The sequence below is a fragment of the Ooceraea biroi genome, chromosome 11 (assembly GCF_003672135.1).
Source record: "Ooceraea biroi isolate clonal line C1 chromosome 11, Obir_v5.4, whole genome shotgun sequence".
Lineage (NCBI taxonomy): Eukaryota > Metazoa > Arthropoda > Insecta > Hymenoptera > Formicidae > Ooceraea > Ooceraea biroi.
In genome coordinates this window covers 271,573-293,270 of record NC_039516.1, presented here as the reverse complement: position 1 = coordinate 293,270, position 21,698 = coordinate 271,573, and positions in this window count along the sequence as shown.

The window sequence follows — 21,698 nt, the reverse complement described above, 5'->3', positions numbered from 1 at the left end:
CGTGCTCGAGAGTCAGTTGAGTCAAGAGTTGTCTAAAATTCCGTCGATATACATAAAATAAAATGAAATAAATAAATATATATATATGTCGTCGCCGGGCTGCTCGTATAACATGTCAATTTTGTAAAAATGTAAATGAATAATAATAAATAACAATAAATAACACTAAACAATAATAAATAATAAATAATGAATATTGTTCGCGTATGCTCGTCATAGGCCCGCCTGAAAGCGATCGGGGAATCGAACTCTTCTCCCCGACGCCGTTCTTCTCTCGCCGTTGCGCTCTTGAAGAGGTACCGTGTTTACAGGCTTTTCAAGGCTGTTGTCCTCCGTGTGATGCCCTGCTGCGTCCTCGGTCTCTACTAATATATAAGCGGGCTTCAAACGATCCACGGTAATGTTCACCTCCTTGCTTTGAATGAGAACAACAAACACCTTATCTCCTCGTCTGACTACTGTATACGGTCCATCATATGGTGCCTGTAACATAATTTTCGGCCCGTCATGCCGAACGAATACCTGCTCGGTCGTTGCTAGGTCTTTATAGACGAATGGTCGACGTTCCCCGGTGCCGGGTACCGTCAACCGGACGTATCTCCTCGAAGTGGCCACAGAGCGTTCTGACAAAGTCAGCGGCGTTGTCCTCATCGGACATCATCTGCCGACTCAGAAATTGTCCTGGGAGCCTCACTGTCTGTCCGTATACCAGTTCTGCCGTGGTTGCCTGCAGATCGTCTTTCCAAGCTGCCCGGATTCCTAGCAGCACCGTAGGCAACACCTCCGTCCACCGGCTGCTTCCGTGACATCTGATTGCCGCTTTCAATTGCCGATGGAAACGTTTGACCATACCGTTCGCCTGCGGGTGGTATGCGGTCGTTCTCAGGTGCTGTGTACCGGTAAGTTCGTTTAGCTGCCGGAACAGCCTGGACTCGAACTGGCGCCCTTGGTCCGTAGTCACTCGTAATGGCGCTCCGAATCTGCATATCCAGCCCCGGTAGAAAGCCTTTGCTACCGTCTCTGCCTCCTGGTCTCGCATGGGGAATGCCTCTGGCCATCTCGTGAACCTGTCCACACACGTCAGACAGTATCGTTTTCCTTTTGAAACGGGCATCAATATAATATCAAGATGCACATGCTCGAATCTGCTTGACGGAGCGACGAATCTTCCGAGCGGTGCTGAGACATGCCGCGATATTTTAGATTTCTGGCATGGCACACAAGTTCGCGCCCATACTCGGCAGTCAGCGTTCATCGACGGCCAGACGTAGCGCTGCGCCACCAGCCTGCCCGTCGATTTAATCCCTGGGTGCGCCAAGTTATGCACCGAGTCGAAAGCAGCTCGTCGGAAGGGCCTCGTCAGGAATGGTCGTGGCGTCGTCGTTGCCGTGTCACAAAATACGTCGAAGTTCGTTCCGGGGATCCTCACTTTCTCTAGTCGCAGACCAGTCTCTCGATTCCGGTAGTCCTCCAGTTCCTCGTCGTCCCTCTGTGACTCCGCCAAAGCAGCGTAGTCCAGAGGTGACTTAATTTCCTCTACTCGCGACAGTGTATCTGCCACGATATTTTGTTCGCCTGTTACGTGCCGGATGTCCGTTGTAAATTGTCCAATCAGATCCAAGTGGCGAAACTGCCGTGGAGTGCATTTTTCTGGCTTCTGGCGGAACGCAAAAATCAGCGGTTTGTGGTCCGTGTAAATGGTGAAGTTTCGTGCTTCCAACATGTGTCTGAAATGCTTTACCGCCAGGTACACCGCCAACAGCTCTCTATCATAGGCGCTATATTTAGTCTCGGCCGGGCTCAGTTTTTTTGAATGAAACGCCAATGGTTCCCAGCCGCCGTCTCTCTTTTGCTGAAGCGCTGCTCCGATGCTGTGGTCGGACGCATCCGTAAATAGTGCGAGTTCTGCACCGACCTTCGGATGCGCCAAAAGAGCCGCTCCCGCTAACGTCTCTTTGGTTGCATCAAACGCCCTTCGTGCTTGCGGCGTCCACTCCAACGGCGCCTTTCCTTTCGGGTTGCCCTGCAGTAGATCGTTAAGAGGTGCTAATATTTCAGCAGTTCTCGGCAGAAATCGTCTATAGAAATTTACCATGCCGAGGTACCTCCGGAGATCTTTAGCTGTCTTCGGCATCGGATAACCCTGGATCGACGTCACTCGTTCTGGCAGCGGTCGAGTCCCTTCTCCGGACACCAAATAGCCCAGGAACACTACCTCTGCTCGTCCGAACACACACTTCGTGGGGTTGATAACTACTCCATACTCTTGTAGCCTGCTGAACAGCGCGCGCAGGTGCTCCACATGCTCTTCCGGTGTTGATGATGCTACAATGATATCGTCTATATATGGATAACAAAAATCGAGATCGCGCAGTACCTCGTCGATAAAACGTTGGAAAGTCTGTGCCGCGTTCCGCAATCCAAACGACATGTATGGAAATTCAAACATGCCGAATGGCGTCGTTATGGCGGTTTTCGGTATGTCATTCTCTGCCACCGGGATTTGGTGGTATGCTCGGACCAGATCGAGAGTAGTGAAAATCGTCTTTCCTTGGAGGTTCTGCGCAAAATCCTGAATGTGACGCACGGGATAACAATCCGGCACCGTGCGTGCGTTCAACGCCCGGTAGTCACCGCACGGTCTCCATTCCTCGCCTTTCTTCGGTACCAAATGCAAAGGCGAAGACCAACAACTCTTGGACGGTCGTGCTACTCCAAGCTCCACCATCTTCCTGAACTCCTTTTTCGCCACCGTCAAGCGATCCGGCGCCAGTCTGCGCGGCTTGCACACGACAGGCGGTCCCGGTGTAGTCTCAATATAATGCTGCGTGAGGTGCTTGATCTCCCGAGGACGTCCTTCCGGCCGTGTGATATCCGGAAACTGCTCCAACAACTTATGGTACTGTGTAGCTCCGGTAACCGTTTTTATGCTGAGAGCGCTGCACTGCACACAACGCCCGGGTGCGGTTAAGTTCGTGATCTGGTCAACCAAACGCGAATTTCGTACATCGACCAAAAGTCAGTAGTGCGCAAGAAAGTCAGCGCCGATTATCGGTTTCGAGACATCCGCGATCACAAAACGCCACGAAAAAGTTCTGCGTAGGCCAAGGTCCAATGTCAATGCCTGTGTCCCGTACGTATGAATAACAGTTCCATTTGCCGCGGAGAGTTCGTAGGTGGACCTCTGACGTGGCCCTCGAACCAGCCTCCGAGGGAGCACGCAGAGGTCCGCGCCCGTGTCGATCAAAAAACTAATATTCGACTCCGCGTCCGTCACGAAAAGGCGGCGAGTCCACGGTCCCGATTCGTTCGCCGCTACTGACGACCGGACTGTCCGTTTCCCGGCTGCACGGAACAGGGTGCCTCGCAACGACGGGCTTGCGACCCGAATTTCCAATGGTACCAGCAAGATCCATCCGACGCATGTCCGCGAGTGCGAGTAACTCCTCTCGCGACTACGCTCCCTGTGGGGTCTGCTGTCTCCTATGGCCTCGATCGATCTCCGTATGGCATTCAGCTGTTCCGTCATCTCCTGTTGCAGCGCGAGTCTCATCTGTGCCAATCGTATCTCCATTTTCGCCTCGAGAGAAACGGGATCGCTCACTCCCAGTGGTGCTGGCTGATGCGCCGTTTCGGCTACCTGAGATGCCGGCGCCCGAGTTGCCTCTACGATCGCATCAGCGATGTCCGCCAATTGATCGTTCGAATCAGTCATTCGCGTCACTAAATGCGGCTGGATGTACGTCGGTAATCGACTCAACCAAACTGTGTGTAAAACTCTGTCGCCAACCACGTTCCCGGCGAGGATACGAAGGTGTCGAAGGAACTGCGATGGCTTCCTATCGCCTATCTCTTCGTGCTCGAGGAGCCTCCGCGTCTTATGCTCCTGTGACAAGCTGAGACGTTTAATAAGCTCGGTCTTTAGCACCTCGTACGCACGTTCGGCAGGCGGATTCATAATTATATCGCGGACTTCTGTTGTATGGCGTGGACCGATTGCCGTCAACGCGTAACCGAATTTTGTTGCGTCGGTTGTAATTCCGGCGGCCTGAAAACTACGGTCCACGATGCTGAACCACAGCTCCGGATCCGCCGGCGTGAATTCCGGCATTCTCATTCCTACACGGCTCACCTCGGGGCCAGGCATCAGGAGGCCCGGCGGCTGTTCCACTGCCGCTGGTTGCACCGGCATTGCGAATTGCAGCAATGGTCCCTGCTGATCGAGCGATTGAGTCTCCCGCTCTGCCTGCTGTCGCTGCTGCTCCACGGCCTGCTGGACCACTGCGCTTTGTTCGCGCGTAACCACCATGGATGCGATATCACGTCACGAGGGCACTGGTCACTTATTTTCCACGGGTCGTCAGTTCGAATAAAATTATAGTCCCGTAAATAAAATAATATCTGACTCGCGTCGACCGGTTTTGTCCGTCACGAAAAATAATAAAAAAAGAAAATGGTCGTCAACAAAAATGATAAAAAATAATGTCTTTGTCGCGGACGGTTTCCTCGATGAGATCACGTCGGGGTCACCACTTTGGTTATCTGTGTTTTGTGTGTCAGGAGAATAATGTGTCCGGGTGTAACAAAAGAAGAAAATGTTAATTTTGCGTTGAGAGTCCGTCCGAAATTTATTGTAAATCTCAATTCCGAATACATCCGTTGAACGCGCCCGCTCTCGCTGAGATATACCGGTCGAATGAACTTCTGCTTGTTTGCTCGCCAGTCTCGACTTCTGTTGTTGTCTCTGTACCCGTATGTACGCGTATGTATATGTGCGTGTATATGTGTATCATGATACGTTGGGTCGCGTCTTTCTAATTTCTGGGTCTGCGGCGATGCAATCGCCACAATACATATGATGATCATACACACGGCTTAATCTATAATAAAGTAAGTTATCAACTTTTGTGCTAAAATAGTTACTTTTTGTGAAAATAATATATTTTCCACTTTTTTCAGACCACCACACTCTTCAAGAAGGTACAAAAACAAATCGTATACAATGACACAGAAATAAGATATAGTAATGATACAAATTGTTCAGTACCATCGACTGAACATCCATTTTTAAACATAGAATCATCGGTGGTACAAAACTCTGATGACGGAAATAGTCACAGTGTTCAGGTACAGATGCATTGTTATCACTATTTGCAGGTTTATATAAAATTATTGTAGGTTTGTATATAAATGTAATATACATTTTATACGTGCATTCTGTTTTAGTTGGATGCACCTACTACAGAAGAACGCGAAAGTCAAGAAGAAATTGCAGAATTCCGTGCCCAGTCAGAAAATGCAAAGGAAAGTCAAGAAGAAATTGCAGAACTCCGTGCCCAGTCAGAAACAGTAGAATTATTACTCAAAGAATTGGAAGAAAAGAATATTATCATTGAAAGACTTCAGAAACAAGTTGCTGCAACAAATATGAGTGTCTAAAATATAACTAAACTGTATAAAGAAACTAAAAAAACAGTACACGGCAGAGAAAATACGTTTAAAAAGATTACAAAATTTTCAAAAGTCATGCAGCTGTATCGACAAAATTACGACCAGATCAGATTCGGGCTTTGACTAGGAAATCCAATCATGGTTTAAAATGGAGTCTTCCAACAATAAGGGATGCTTTAGAATTAAAGTTCAAATGGGGAATTCATGGTTATATGGCTTTTTTAAAACACCTTCCAATTTATCCTAGTATACGAACTCTTCAGAGTAAGTTACAACATGTACAATTTGAGAGTAATATTCTTGAAGAGGTATTCAATATGCTAGAATATGAAGTAAAACAATTGCAACTCCAAGAAAAAGACTGTGTAATAGTAATGGATGAAATGGCCATCAAGGCTGCTGAGATGTTTGATCCATCTACTCAAAAGTTTATTGGAACTTGTACTTTTCCTACGCATTCTGGAATAGCTACTAAAGTTTTAGTAATTCTACTGGCAGGTTTAACAACTCGTTGGAAATACACCGTGGCCTATTACTTTACTAAATCTATTGATATAAAATATAAGCAAAGCGAAGTAAATCCAACTGGTTCAGCATTAAAAAATATCATCCTAAATATTATCGAAAAATCAGAAAGCATTGGTTTCCAAGTTCACGCAGTAATCCAGTGATATTGGTACAGATAATAGAGCTATGTGGAATGCTTTTAACGTCGGTTGCTCAAGACATCATATAAATGTTTCTATTCAACATCCAATTAGGACAAAAGATAAATTATTTTTTATTCCAGATCCTGTATACATGTTTTCAAAAATATTAATTCTATGCTGGAAAGCAATAAAATTATCAGTTTTTCTCAAGATATTTGTGAGTCTGAAAATCTTTGTCATCCATTAGTTGAAATGCAACATTTGGATAAACTTGTAAACCATAAGAATAACTGTGAACTAAAGATCGCCTTTAGACTTAAAAATAACTTGCACTGTGAAAATTAATATAATAAAATGAAAGTTTCTACTACACGAGCAGTTTTCAATTCAAGAACTGAGGCTGGATTGACTTTTAGCCAAAAGTACTAATAATTCTGTTATTGAAACTACAGCATTTTTTATTAATCTCGTCAGCCAATGGTTTGCCCTCATAACAAACCGAAAGAGATCCTTAGTTCTTAGTAAAAAAAATATCGAAGATTATAACAAAGCAATACATCATCTTAAAAAGACTCTTAATATTTTTCAAAAAATGAGTATTGGGGAAAAGGGACATTGGAAACCAATGCAGTCTGGTGTCATCATGGCCACTGAGAGCATTTTGCACCTGCAAGATTTTCTTCTAAACAAACGGGATTATAAGTTTGTTCTGACTGGACGCTTTACACAGGATTGCTTGGAAAATTTATTTTCGCTAATCCGTTTTAAAACGCCTACCCCGAATGCATTGCAAGTAAAGCAAAATTTAAAACTCATCACTATGACACAAATTTCTTCTTGCTCCAAATTAAGCAATTATGACGCTGACATTTCAGAGAATGAAGTAGAGATGATTACAGGTAATTTCTTACACGTGTCACAACAATTCGCACTTGCAAAATGCCAAGAAAAAGAGATTGAGACATTCATGGAAGCCTCAGCTATTCATGTACCTAAACTTCAAGATTTTCATTTAAACTTGTTAGATAAGTGGGAATGGCCAATCATTTATGATATAGCTGGGGGCTGTGATATGTAGTATTACAAAAAATTGCAATATCTGTGATATTTGTTTTAATGCTGTATTGTGGCAAGGTCCTAATAACCATCCATATGACTTTGTTACTAATTTACATAGTTATAAAGATAATACTTTATATAAAGTGTCTGACAGTTGTTTCAAAGCTATTATGAAATCGGAAATAACGTTTCGACAGCTTAGAGATACTCTAAAAACAATAACGAATGTTAAAATTATAAACTTCATGGTCGAACAACTGCAGTATGTATGGGATGGAACACATATACCAACCTGCCACAATATCACTCACAAAATAATAACTCGATTTGTTACAATGAGATTTAAAATGTATGGTTTGCATCAGAAGCAGTTTTCCCAAGAAAATAAAAAGTGCACCTACAATAGTAAGACCATGGCTATGCATGCCATTCTTCAATGAAAGAAAACACATGACAAAATATTATATGAACATAGTCGATTTTGTCATATAATATTTTGTCATGTGTTTTCTTTCATTGAAGAATGGCATGCATAGCCATGGTCTTACTATTGTAGGTGCACTTTTTATTTTCTTGGGAAAACTGATTCTGATGCAAACCATACATTTTAAATCTCATTGTAACAAATCGAGTTATTATTTTGTGAGTGATATTGTGGCAGGTTGGTATATGTGTTCCATCCCATACATACTGCAGTTGTTCGACCATGAAGTTTATAATTTTAACATTCGTTATTGTTTTTAGAGTATCTCTAAGCTGTCGAAACGTTATTTCCGATTTCATAATAGCTTTGAAACAACTGTTAACAAATATATATTATGTATTTATATTATGATAAGAATAAATATTTATGTTGTAACAAGACTGATATAAATAAAATAGTACTAAACAAATTATGTACGATTGTCATTTATTTTAAAGAAAATATTACAACTATGGCCTTGTTTATACCCAACCGTCCAATCCCGATTCACTTTGGAGTGAAGTGAATCGGGATTGGACGGCTGGGTGTAAACAAGGCCTATGATATAAAATATATGATTATAAAAGTTATCCTAAATATATCTAAACAGTGACACAATAATTAGATTTGTCAACATTTTCTTTGTTACTTATTGGAATTCCTTTTAGTGACAGTAGGCTGTAACCTTGCACGAAATAGACAAACTGCGTTTGTGTACATATGGACAGCTGTGGGCCCAACATGGCGACCATGAGAAGCATGGAGGGGGTAACGATTGCGCTTCTCTGATTATTTAGGACTCTAGCTGTTACGAGAGCTAGTGAAAAAATAGTTCACTAGCACCTCCAGGATCCCCTTAATATTAAAAATATGAAGAAATATAAAGTATTAGTAACAGGAGCACATAGCAAGTAAAGAAGTAAAACCTTAAATGGTAGTAGTACGAATCAACCAATAATGATACTAAGTTATAAATGATATTTCCTGTCAATGAAATAATCTTCAATTAACACTTCGTCCACTGTATTATTCAATCTCAACAAATGAAATATTAAAGTTATTAATTTAACCTTATGCATTAATTATTTATAAGGTCTCTTGTACCTCTGGATAATAATTTAATGCATTCAGTTAATTAATGTTAAAGTAACTTTATGTATTATACTTTAACGCACTATTGTAGCGTTTCCTTTTAATAATTATTCATATACCTTAACCTATTGATTAGTTGTTATATAAATGCTAGTCAGTATAATACCTTCCACTAAATAAAATAATGAATTAATAATTCAATAGCGATCTAGTACAAGTAATATTAAAATAGCATTGCAATTTAATGCATTATAAATGTTTCTTACTCCACAAATTAGCAACTTAATGTTACAAAGCGTATGAAGCCCCCAACCACTTTAAAGTGTTCAAAACGTTACGAATTATTCAAAACATTACGAAGCGTTCAAAACGTTACAAAGCGTACGAAATGTTGTAAACGCTACAATCCATATGAAATAACTAAATGCTTAAATTTACAATTTAACGCATTATTATAATGTTCTTTATTCTACAAATTAATAATCATTCATATATTTTAACTGATTAACTAAATGTTATATGAATATTAATGATGGTATATTTAAATAATTACTCTTATTAAATGAATAATGAACTATAATGCCACAGCGAGCTAATAACTAATAGTATAATAATCAAATGCTTATATTAAATGATTTATATGCTTTACGCATTGGTTTTTTGTTATTCGTAGTTAATTATTTATTAATTAACTGATTTTAACTTAATTTGTTTAAATTCATATAACTTTTGAACTACTGATAATTTATTAAAATCTTTTACACCAAACGTATTGAAAAATAATATATATTTGTTTAATGAATAGTAACTTTTCAATTTTTGCAATATCTCGTAAAGTAATAATGTTAAAACGAAAATTTTTCAACAGGTACCATCAGACTGACGAAAAATGGTGCTCAACGAAAGTTGTTGGTCATTTCTAAATTAATGGGTTTTTCATAAATTTGATGGTACCGTTGGGTTCCTCTTATTACCCACAATATCGCTATATAGTTATAAAAAATTATTTCTCAATGGTTAAGATTTTCATCGCTTAGTTAACAAATTAAAATTTCAACAATTTCACAATTTCAAAGTCGTACGATTCCTTGATATGGTCCATGAATGATTATTACATACTTTTTATTCATCTAACTTCATTCCTTCAATTGTTATAAACAATGACTAATGGTTTTTTCATAACAAATGCCCTTAAATGTTCCTATATGTTTTGTTATACTCACAAACGACTATATAATCGTATAACTGAATTTATTATAAATGTGATTGTTATTATAAAATTTGTTTGTTTATAACAAAATTTTATTGTATTCAAAAAATTTAAAATGCTCCTATATCTAATTGATCTCCTTAATGCAACGGTGTACATAAAATATATTGTTATAAGGACGCCCTAAATTATTTATGTATACAGGGTGTTTCACACAAGGGTAAAAACCTTGTTTGTGTAGTTAAAAAATTGAACCGCAGGTACGGAATGTCTTTCTTCCTGCACTGGCGGCTTTTGTCGACTGTTTGCGATCGTCAATTGTTTATGTCGCCGTTCTCGTCTTCGACGCTTACACTGCAGTGCACGATTTGATTCCGTACGAGACAAATCGAGCTATTGTTGCATGATGGCCCAGTTCTCCGCGAGGGAATACACCAATATGGTGATAACGTATGGGATGGCGGGTGAAAACGGAAATGCCGCGGTACGTCTTTACGCGGAAAGATTTCCTGACCGTGTACATCCGTCGTACGTAACACTTACGCGCTGTATCCAGCGATTACGGGAAACCGGATCCGTCGTTCCAAATCGCGTATGACCCGGTGCAGTAATGCGTCACGACGTTCGTACAGAAGAACGGATTTTATGGGAATTCGAACGAAATCCCAGAAACAGCGTGCGTCGCGTTGCTGGTGCACTTGGAATTTCCAACAGTTTGGTGCATCGTACATTACGGCGTAGTGGTCTAAGACCTTACCACTATCAACGTGTGCAGCAACTTCTTCCCGGAGATGCACAACCGCGCATCTTCTTCTGTGAAGGTATTTTCGTTACTCTTATTTAACATTTACAGTATTTGTTGTGCATTCGTGTTAATTCTCAATAAAATGCATGTAGGGTTCCTCGCGCAGTGTCGGCGGAATATTTCTTTCCCCGACCGCATCCTGTGGACGGACGAGGCCACCTTCACACCGAACGGGGTGTTTAACTCTCACAACTTCGTACGTTGGGAAGAAGAAAATCCGCACGCTGTTCGACAAGGCGCATTTCAGCGCCGTTGGGTCATAAATGTTTAGGCCGGCATGATTGGAGATCAAGTGGTGAGTGCACCTTGTATTTCAGCTAATTTTCTTCCGCACTTATCTACTAACGTTTCTTGATAATTCTCAGATCTGTCCATACTTCCTTCCGCCCAGGCTAACCGGGCAATTATACGCAGAGTTCCTCGCAAATCAACTTCCAGCTCTTCTTGAAGATGTCCCTCTCGACGTACGGGCGGAGTTGATTTTTCAACACGATGGAGCTCCTGCACATTTTAGCAGGCAAGTACGGAATCTTTTAGACGCGCGTTTTCCGGACAGGTGGATGGGTCGAGTTGGCCCAATCATCTGGCCGGTACGGTCGCCTGATTTAAATGTACTCGATTATTTTGTATGGGGGTACATTAAAACTGCGATAGAGGACCGACGTGATGGTACGGAACAAGAAGTTCGTGAAGCTATTGTTGCGGCCTTCGATACCATCACGCCGGACATGGTGCATCGTGCGACGCGCAATATTACTCGAAGAGCCGAAATCTGTGTATGAGAAGGAGGACGGCACTTCGAACAATTCTTACATTAATTAGTTAGAGTGGATTAGGCCTATTGGGGAAACCACTTTAAAAAAACGCACCATGCTATCTACTGCAAAGTGGTGTGGAAAAGATAGCACGAAAATATTAAATAATACTATGGTGAATAATATTAATCAATATGGTAAATAATTAGTAATCATACAATAATTTCTCATCATCTCATTCACGCGCGCGAGTTGCCGAGAAAGTGTTGTTACGTATTTCTTTTTGTGATGTACACACAAGTTTTATTTATTAATATTAATAATATTAATTAATAACCATATTAATTAACATTATTAATATTAATAAATAAAACTTGCGTGTACATCACAAAAAGAAATATGTAACAATTATTTTCCACGCGTTGTCTCGCTTGCTGCTGTAATCCGATACCCAATATCGCGTCGCGCCGCGACTCGCGCGAGCGGCTCATCCTATTATTCCCGCCTACCCCGCCCCGCTCTGGCTCGCGCGCACTGATTCGCCGGTAGGCCGGACTAATACCGCGATTTTTAATACTTAATAACTCGTTAACTATTGCGCAGATCGCAAAATGGTTTAGGACATTTTAATTCGATCTGACGTTATCTACCTGGGAGCGAAAGGTTTTTACCCTTGTGTGAAACACCCTGTATATATAGTGTGTCTAATAGCTAATGTTATGAAATATCCGAAAATTATTGTAATTAATGTATCATAACGCGCTACAATGGCTTTTTAGTGGTTTTCCAATTTTTATGCATGTTTTTATGGTTTATTCATTCTTTTATATATATATATATATATATATATATATATATATGTGTATCTATTCCCGTTCATAAAAGGCTACTACGTAACTTAGGTAATAACTATGATTCTAAATGTTAGTATATTGTATTGGTTTTACTTGTTTATGTGTTTTTTTGGATTTTTCCTTTTTCCTTCTTAACTATTGATTAGCAACATTAATAATGATTGATAAAATAAAATAGTAAGATGTTTGATATAATAGTTAGTATTTAAACGAAGGTCGGTAATTGGTTAAGTAGGGAATATGTAATTGCCGGTAACCTATCTTATGTGAATATATGTCTGTTGGTAACGAACTTATGACATACTGTGGTTGACGGTAAGTGTCAATGGTAAGTTATAATATTAGCAATATGTTGGTAATTTATTTCGTGATTCTAGCGATTAATTCATAAATACGTTAAATAAGCAAAAATAACATTTTTAAGGTTATCAAACATCACAGGATGTCACACGAGTCAGTATCAAGTATATAAGTATCTGATTCTGCTAATTAAGGGTACATTTGCCCTTGTTGGGTCAAAAAAATCGATTTTTTGTTTTTTACATATTTTAAAAGATAGAGGTCTTAAGAATGTATCCTTAAAATATTAAGTCAAAACTCGAACAATTTTGAAAGTTAGCGACCGTTATGTGACACAGACGCAAGTAGCGAGGCAGGTAGCGCGTAGGACGGACCCTTCTTTTCAAAACTATACTGGATCAGGTTAGATCGGTTTAAAAAGGTCTGTAAACATGATAAGATGTAAACAGGATAGTATAATGCTATACCATCCTATCTGTATTTGTGTATATATGTGTATTTCTGTGTGTAAGAATTCAAGAGCGACCGGTGAATTCAGTTGTGTTTAGCTCTCTCGATCTTTGCTTCGAAGGCTTTAATTCTATCCTTAAAACAATGGGTATCACAATTGTATCGCAAAATTATTGGCAAGCAAAATTATTTGCCGAGCATCGCAACAGCCAGCGGTTGACCACAGCTGAGAGAGCGTCCGCTCAAGCGACCAAGGAAGCTCGATTGGCACAAAAAGAAAAAGAAGCGGCATTACAAGCTTTTTATGAAGAAGAGGAAGGCTTATTATATGGCCCTGGAATAGCTGATTAGCATCAAACAGTTGTAAGTATTTAAAATTTTATAGTTCACTGTACTTAAATCTTTAAACGCGTTTTTCTCAAAACAACATTTTTTCACCTGGCGACCATGATATCTTGAAAACGGATAGTCCGATTGACTTCAAATTTGCAGGGAATATAAAACACAAGTCTCTTTCTCGTCTGAAATAGGATTATTTTATTACAGTTTGTACTTTTTTGTTATTGTAAAAAATATGGCCAATTTTTGTCGAAAACTCGATCTTTATTTTTCGGAACGCTAGTTTTTTAACTTCTAATTTTTCTTTTCGCTTTATTCTAGTTCATATGATAGCCACATGTGTGAAGATTATATGTCACTTTGAATTTTTTGTTTCAGACCACTTGAAGACGAGTTAGGATGGTCACCATCAAAAGAAAAGTGTTCTGAGGCTGCTTGCGACAAATACTTTTACGGGCGCGTGTTTCAATAAATGTCTTTTAAAAAATTCATAAATGTAGTACAATGTTCATATAACAAGCCTATATAAATGAAATATCGATTAGGTTTATAGTTTAAGAAAAAACAATTCCGGAAAAACCACCTATTTTGGAGCACTGCAAGGGCAAATGTACTCTTAAAAAAAGAGTACTTTATTCTTAAATTTAATAGAGATGAATTCAATTGGGAGTTGTTTAAAGCAGAAAGGATGAATATATTAAATTTTTTTGGATGGTACAAATTAGTACAGATTCAATCCTAATTGTATCTACCTTGGGTAAAAATTCAGAAAAGGGGACTCCCCTCCAATGACCTTGACCTTGACATATGTTGTCAAGGCCACCCTCCTGAGTGACCTTCAAGAGGTTTTAGCCGTCGCTCGTTGTTCGTTAAAAAGTTATTAACAAAATAAGTTTAGTGGTTTTGTATAGATGTCCTACTTTTCACACGAAGTAAGGACTTGAATTTGACATATATTACAAAGGTCACTTCCCCGAGTAGCACGCACAAGGTTTTACCCGTCGCTCGTTCTTTGTTAAGAAGTTATTAACAAAAGAAGAACAAAGAGAAAGAAAAATAATAAATATTTCAGATTCATATACTGTATTCAGCAATATTATTATTAATAGGATAAATTTGCAGAAATTCAACCTAACCTAACCTAATCCGGTTCTATTTGCCGAAACTGGAGCCCAGAACACATACGCTTCGCTCCTTCCCCGCTAAGGTTAGGTTAGGTTAGGTTAGGTTAGGTTAAAGCAGACAATACTTTGTATTTAACTGTTTGTGCTTTTGGTTAAAGTGAAGAATACTTTGTACTTATATTAAAAGAAACTATTCTATATATTAACAATTCACTGCTTTAAATGACTTTCCTTTCTTCGTTCATATACATATTCGTCGTTTATATCTTTCAATATTCAAAATACCTACTATATTTTCGAAACTTCTTTTGTTAATAACTTTTTCATAAACAACGATCGACGACTAAAACCTAGTGCGGGTTATTCGGAAAAGTGACCTTTGTAAGATATGTCAATATCATGTTCTTGCTTCACGTGGACAGCTAAAAATTCGTGCGAAATCATTAAACTTTTTTGTTAATAACTTTTTAATAAACAATGAGCGACGGCTAAAACCTCTTGAAGGTCACTCAGGAGGGTGACCTTGACAACATATGTCAAGGTCAAGGTTATTGAAGGGGGATCCCCTTTTCTGTACTTTTACTCTGCCTTGTTTTATTTTATTTTATTTTTTTGGTTCTGCTAGCTTTATATTAAGTTAGCAGCGCCACGATTTTTTCTAAACTGGCATGGGATACAAAATTGTTTTTGGTGGTACAAAATAGTACAAAATGGGTACTAAATAATCCACTAGGTCGCATTCGATTCTACTAAGTGTTTTTCTTTTGGTCCTGCTAGCTTTATATTAAGTCAGCAGCGCCACGATTTTTTCTAAAATGGCACGGGGTACAAAATTGTTTTTAGTGGTACAAAATAGTTCAAAATAGGTATTAAATAATCCATTAGGTTGCATTCGATTTTGCTGATTTGGTCCGGCTAGCTTAAGAGAGGTGAGTAATATGTCTCAAGAACGTACATACATACGGGTGAAAAAACAGTTGAACTTTTCTTAGGCGATTTAAATAAAATAACGCATTCATATACTGCTCAATATTCTTTGACACAATCCGGAAAAGTATTAGACAAAGTATTTGTATGCCTATAAGTAGGTTAGGGGGGCTGATTCTAACCCAGGGACCTGGGGGGGCTGAGTCAGCGGGGGGAGGGGGCACGACGTCGCACGGCGTGGGGGTTGCGGGAGGGGGGAGAACTGCTGACCTAACCCACACGTGACAGTATTTGCTGGTCCAACACGCGGGAGGAGGTTTTCGCGGACCTAATGTGGGAGGGGGGGAGGAGGACCGTGACAGTTTTGCTCACCTAACCTAACCAAGGGGGTTTTCGCGAACCCAACCCGCAGGGATCGTGACAGTTTGTTGCTGACCTAACCCGCGGGAGGGGGCGAGGGGGAGGATGCACGTGCGCCACGTGCGCGACGTAACCGATACCCTCTTCGCTGTACACGTCGCGACGTGTTTCGCGGTGATAAAACGCGAGCGCCGACGTCCGGCTGCTATGAAATTAGATAAGTGGATGTTAAAGGATGATTAAAGATGACACGTTCGCGGTGAAAAAAATGCATGCAGAGAATATTCCACAACGCGAGCGCCGACGTCCGGTTGCTATGTGTGGGTTTAGTTTATTCTCTCTGTACTCTGTAGACATAAGCGAAGTAACAATAAGAGGAACGTAATCTCTCTGCTCTTTAGACGTAAGTAACAATAAGAGGAGTAAGTATGCACGTGCATAATGTACGTGTACCATGATAATCTCCTCATCGCGCGGTCCGCGAAGATGTCACGTACCCCTTCCGAAAGTGGCACGTGTACCATGATAATCTCCTCATCGCGTGGTCCGCGAAGATGTCGCGTACCCTTTCCAAAAGGTAGTTTTGCTCCGATCTCTCCACTGTTCAGACCTTCGTTAATTGTTAATCGTTGCCGCAGTGACATGGTGCTTCGCGAAACGTTACGAAAATTTTTTATCGTGGGTGGTAACTTGAATGGTCGAATAGAGGCATCCGAGTATTTGTGTAAATTATCGGACAATGATAAAGATAATTATTATGTATTTCGATGTTTCGCGGGATTGTGCACGAACACAATGTTGAGTGTAATAGTGCTGCTCGGACATTGTGCCAATGATAGACGATTGATTGCAATCATCAATAACATTATGGAAACGCGAGTATGCTTCGACCATGAAGAGGAAGACGCGGGGAATCACATCGGCGAGTTTCTGCGACGAAACGAAAATCTGCGAGAAAGAGGTAATAGTAAATAACAATTATTACAAGAGGAAGCCGCTCTTGTTCTTCACCTTAATAATTATTTATTTCGTAGGATGCTCTGAAGAATAATCCAATCAGAACGCGCACAACATGCCACTCATCGCCATCTCTTCAGGTGAGGAAACACTTAAAGAGTGTCATGTGTAAAATATGTATGTGCCTAACTAATGAACATATTGTATTTGTAGATGAGGAACAATGAAATAATACTACTTAGTGAGAGAGACAAAGTTGTGTGTGTGCAAAAACATAGAAATGGAAGTGGACAATAATTTCGAACATTTATTGGATGAAGATAGCGAAGAAGCGGTATCGGACGAAAGCGCTTACCACAGTGATCCGAGGGAGTACCGTGAGGATAATACCGAGAAGACAGTGCCTAACGCTCAACTCCTCGCTCTCGGACGTACGAAAGTGTGCGCCATATATTTCTATTACACTACCGGTGGTAGTGTACTCCTGTGTACCCCGTGCATGATCACGCTGGCGGACGGACAACCCGGAGAAATGTACGCCGTGCAAAAGCACGTAATCGCCATGCATAACGACGTGGAATGGCACTATTGTTCGAACTGCCATGATCTGCTGCTAATGATACTGCCGTGCAACATGTGTCCGATATGCATGTAATAAAAAAAACATTGAACAATACCAGTGGTAATACGCGAGCGGAACACGAGTGACAGTTGAAATATAATGTTAAAGAGAACATATTTTTATATTTTAAGATATGAAATAATATAAGTATGTATAATTAGTATGTATATATGAGGAAGAGGAAGAGGAGAATGCATAAAAAAAAAATTGTAATAAAATAATAAAAATATATACAGGGTGAGGCACCTAACTTGCACACCTCGAAAAACTTGTAAATTATATCAATTACAAAATAATGAAACAAATAGTTTTATTTATTCGACCATATATTGGCAATAGTTTAATTAAACCCTTACAACGTTTCAACCAGGATTCTGGTCCTTTTCAAGTAATACAATACTTCTCCTGACACCATGTTTTGGTCAATAGTGTGATTCAACGTGTACAATAACTCTTTTTCTTCGCCAATCAATATATATCAATTACAAAATAATAAAAATAAAATTATTTTGTAATTGATATATATTGATTGGCGAAGAAAAAGAGTTATTGTACACGTTGAATCACACTATTGACCAAAACATGGTGTCAGGAGAAGTATTGTATTACTTGAAAAGGACCAGAATCCTGGTTGAAACGTTGTAAGGGTTTAATTAAACTATTGCCAATATATGGTCAAATAAATAAAACTATTTGTTTTATTATTTTGTAATTGATATATATTGATTGACGAAGAAAAAGAGTTATTGTACATGTTGTAAATTATAAGTTGTACGAAAAATTGTTACATATAAAAGTTGCATGACTTCGAGGGGGTCATTACATAGTGTGTAAGTTTTTTTTATAAGTGGAGGCGTTTAAAAAGTTTCAAGGTCAACTTAATTTTTTTAAATGAAACACCCAATTTTTTGTTATATTATTTTATTCTGCTAATTAATTTAAACAATTTTTGTTTGAAACATTTTTTTGTTTGCATCATATTTTTTGAGACATTCAAGAAAACAGAAAGTAACAAGGAGTTGAAGATTTAATATCTTATACTGAATGTAATAAAATGAATAATATGTATGCCAGTGGCAAATAACTTATTATTAGTTTATTGTTATTAATAATAGCTCATTAATATTACAACTGTAATATTTTCCTAATCTTGACAACTGTTCTTAAATTAGGTGTTTCAATTGGTGTCCATCAACATTAATACAATGATGTAATCTCAGGATAATGTCTTCACACGATAAATAATGTTTATCAACACGAGTAAGCGATTCTCATCCATGTTATTCAATTCAGTATGAATGATTACTGTCGATCTGTATCATAGTATCGCAGAAATGAAATTTACTAGTATTGAAAAGGTAGATATGCTTCTGATTTATGGTACGTGTGGTGAAAATGTAACAAGAGCTAAAATTATGTATGCTAAAAAATATCCTGAACGAGAGCAACCATCTCGATGGACATTTCACAGACTGTGTCAATCTCTTCGAGAAACTGGTAGTTTTAACGTTGCTAAGCGTAATCGTATGAAAACTGCTACCAGTGAAGAAAATACCGTTGCTGTCTTAGCAAACATAATGCACAATCCGCATGTGGTACACGAGAGACTGCATTACAGTCTGGAATTAGTCAACGAAGTATACTCCGAATTCTTCACGCTCACAAGTTTCATCCGTATCATCTATCACTTCACCAAGAATTACATGGAACAGACTTTGAAAACCGTATTCGATTTTGCCAGTGGTTTCTGCATCAAATGCAAAATAATGATTGTTTTTTACAACGTGTTTTATTTACGGATGAAGCTACGTTTACCAATCACAGACAAGTTAATTTAAGAAATATGCACTACTGGGCACCAGAAAATCCTCACTGGATGAGAGAAATTGATCACCAACGACGCTGGAGCATTAATGTATGGTGTGGCATACTCGGTAATCAAGTAATTGGACCATACTTTATTGAAGGACAATTAACGGGACAAAAATACGCAACTTTTATAACAGAGATCTTACCAGCGTTATTAGAAAATGTACCATTAAATATTCGTTTAGGAATGTGGTACATGCATGATGGTTGTCCTGCACATTACGCACGAGTGTCAAGGGAAGCATTGCATAGACAATTTCCACATCGATGGATAGGTCGTGATGGGGAATTTTTATGGCCACCACGTTCACCAGATCTAACGCCAATGGATTATTTCTTGTGGGGTACATTGAAAAATACAGTGTATTGCGAGCCACCCACAACGGTAGAAAATATGAAAGATCGAATTCTCGAAACGTGCAATAGACTTAGTTCAGAAACAATTTAGAATGCTGTTTCGTCATTTATTAATAGATTACATCATTGTATTAATGTTAATGGACACCAATTCGAACACCTAATTTAAGAACAGTTGTCAAGATTAAGAAAATATTACAGTTGTAATATCATTTTGCTGATAATAAATGTTATTAATGCCGTTAATAAAACGAAGAAAAAAAGAACTCTATAAAAGTAATGTTATCACAACAAAATTACCTTTTTAAAAAAGGTACAAAAAAGGCGCCAAGTATACGCGCACGAAGAAAAAAAGAACTCTACAAAAGTAATGATATCAAACCATTGCGCCAACTATAAAAATGGGTATTTATGCAAATCAGAAAATCTATTATTTTATTATTATGTATACAACATCCTATTCCAATCCAAACGTTGTTTTAATTCTCTTTAAATATTATTATAGTATTTTTTCACAAAAATTAATTATTGTACTATTTAAAAAACTTTTGTTGTACTACTTTTTAAAAATAAAAAGTGATACATATCTTTTTATTGTCACTCTTCCTCTTCCAATCCAAGTGGTAGTAGCTTTCATTTATCACTTGGATTTTAATTTGTTTGAATTCTAATGGAAGGAATAGAAAACGTAATAGAAAAGAATAAAAGAGGTTACAGTACAAAATGTAAAAAAAATAATATTTAGTTAGTGCAAAAAACTTGGCGCTGCTAGACCGAGTAATACGAAAAATGCTTTTCTCTCTTTCATCGTTTAAGGCCCAATTTCTTCACCTTTGTAACCTGACAGAATATGGTAATTTATAACATTCTAGACACTTTGTGTCAAAAGTGAGTAGTATGAAAAATAGCTATCCGTTAAATACGTAATCAGAGGTTTCAATAAAGAAAACAAATTTTTAGTTATCTGGAAGATAGCTATTAAGAGGTATGAAGAAACTGGGCATAATAGTAGGTGTATGTTCTCTCTCTCTCTCTCTCTCTCTCTCTCTCTCTCTCTCTCTCTCTCTCTCTCTCTCTTTCTCTCTCTCTCTCTCTCTCTCTCTCTCTCTCTTTCTCTCTCTCTCTCTTGGATTGGAATAGGATGTTGTATACATAATAATAAAATAATAGATTATCTGATTTGCATAAATACCCATTTTTATAGTTGGCGCAATGGTTTGATATCATTACTTTTGTAGAGTTCTTTTTTTCTTCGTGCGCGTATACTTGGCGCCTTTTTTGTACCTTTTTTAAAAAGGTAATTTTGTTGTGATAACATTACTTTTATAGAGTTCTTTTTTTCTTCGTTTTATTAACGGCATTAATAACATTTATTATCAGCAAAATGATATTTCGCACTAAATTATTAGTTACTTACTTTATTACAGTATAATTTTGCAACTATGCAACACTTCTTTTACTCTCACCAACCCTGTATGGGCACAAAGCGACCTTGTATCCTTGTATATATATGGGCGCAAAGCGATCCTTGTATATATACGGGAGCTGATATATACTTTATGTACTATCAAGTTTTTGTAAGAATAATATATAAATATCTTTAGCACCTCTAGGCCATTGTCTTTTTTTAATTTGTGCATCATCAGCTTCAGTCCAATTACTAGACATTCCTTCTCTACATATACTCGTGTAATGACCATCCTCAATACATAAACCACTATGAAATATAGCATTCATAAGCTTATACGTTTGTCTAGCTATTAAAACTTTAGTTGTAGGAATAGTACATATATTAAATTTACGTATTGCTTTCACCATTTTATCATCTTGAGATGAAAATAATACTAAACGAATAATAACTATATCTTTCGTTACTGTTAATTCGTTCTTAAACAAAATATCATTTCCCGTACACTGTTCGCATGACCCATCAGATTCACACCAATGAGAAACTGTAACATTTAATAAATCATTAAGAGTATAGCTTTTTTTCCCAAATTGTTAATAGGTATTGAAATAACTACATCGTTACAAGTAAATTCCTTTGTATAATC